General features: G+C 32.0%; 1 long non-coding RNA gene across 1 annotated transcript; it reads right to left on the bottom strand.

The window, feature by feature from the left end:
• Window positions 1-948: 948 nt before the first annotated feature.
• Window positions 949-1436, bottom strand: LOC148132254 (uncharacterized). The gene is made up of 2 exons (XR_015747775.1): window positions 1379-1436; window positions 949-1017 (listed from the first exon to the last, which is right to left on the bottom strand). It is a non-coding gene; the product is annotated as an uncharacterized LOC148132254 (long non-coding RNA).
• Window positions 1437-1642: the final 206 nt, after the last annotated feature.

Below are 1642 nucleotides of genomic sequence, written 5' to 3'. Positions count from 1 at the left end.
CCTTTTCATTCTAATATCCAAATTATATTTCTTGCTAATTAAAGTTTTATTGCCTTTCATAAACAATACACAAACATACAAAACATAAAACATAAAAACAAAAAACAAACATAAAACATCTTTTCTGAAGGCTGTTTGATCCCGGGCTAAAAACTCTTCGCACAGACACAAGTTCAAAAATCATATTCACTTTATATATCGTTCCATATCTTATTACCATTTTCAACTTTCTATATAGCTTCATCCCTCTTTTATCTTTCTTAATTTTGTTTTATTTATCTTATCTCAATTCAATTCATAATACTTATCATTCTTTGTCTGTTCTATTTCCATCTATCCATTCATCTTTTCTCTTTTAATATACTTCTCCTGTACACTGATTGGAGTGACGCCTTTGACTCATTCCCCTAGCTTAAAATTACTTAATATAACACTTAATTTATATTGGGATTCTGTTTAGTACATTCTAAAGTTACACAATAAATTTTATGAGAGGAGTAAAAACATAACAATAACTAAATAAAATCATATATAACCACTATCCATATCATTAAAAAGCTAATCATATATATTAATACTCATTTATATCTTAAGCATTTTACTCTAAATACAGATATAAAAACACAATCTTATGTACCTTCCAGAATCCCTTTTTCAATTAGATTTACCCATTGTCTCTAAATAAGCTTTGTTTCTTTAAGTCTTGCTTCCCACCATTAAGGCTTCTCATCCCCTCCTTTCTCTCTTGCTTATTCTTCTCCTTACCCTTTTTACCCCCTTGTCTCTTCTCCTCCCTTTTCTTACTCCCTTTCTGTTGTTTTCTAACCTTCTATCCACCTTTCATCTCATTTTTCTCTTTTTTGGTTGTTTTTTCAAACTTTAAAATCCCCTTTTTCTTTTCCTCTTTCTCCTCCCCCCCAAAAAGAACCCATTGTTCATCAAAGATGGCTTCTTCTTCTTCTTTGTCCCAGTCGTCCTGCTGCGTAGTCAACTTTTCATAAGTGCATACCGCCATTTCTAGAAATTGAAATAGAGTGCCCAAAGTATCTTTTCCATCTTGTTTTTCTTTTTTATATTTTTTATATTCAATTTTTAGTTCATCCACAAGCGATGCCATCGTGAAGAGATAAACTTTTTTCAAAACAACCACCCAAGTATTTTTAATCAAAAATAATTGCAAAGAATTCCAAAGTTACCAAAGTTCTTTCTTCTCTTTCTCTTTCTGGGGTTACTGTTTAATCAAAGAGATCCAATTACAATATATCTTTCTTTAAAGTTCTAGGCAATCTCCTCCTTTTTCAACTTCTGCTCCAATTTTTTTCCCTCTCCCTTCCCACTTACAACAACAATTTTCTTTTAAGTATTCAGAAATCCATACCTCCAATAAGGGTTTTCCGATTTCTTAAGTTATTAAATCCAATGTCCAGGAATCCTTTATCCCTTGGCTTTAACTTTCAAAATAATTTACCTTGAGTGCTCAGATAAATTTTCCAAATCTTCATCTGCTGTTTCTATGGGGTGGGAGAGTTAAGAAAAAAGAAAGGTTTTTTTCCCCTTGACAGCTTTCTCCGCCGCTTTCCGATCTTCTTAGGGATACAATGTATCTTCTAGCAATTCAAACGATTCAGTTTCCAGGGTGTTT

The sequence above is a fragment of the Notechis scutatus genome, chromosome 2 (assembly GCF_049901735.1).
Source record: "Notechis scutatus isolate UNSWTSFEM ecotype Mainland chromosome 2, rNotScu1.2, whole genome shotgun sequence".
Lineage (NCBI taxonomy): Eukaryota > Metazoa > Chordata > Lepidosauria > Squamata > Elapidae > Notechis > Notechis scutatus.
Note: the sequence above shows the minus strand (reverse complement) of the source record. Positions and strands in the feature narration are given on the sequence as shown.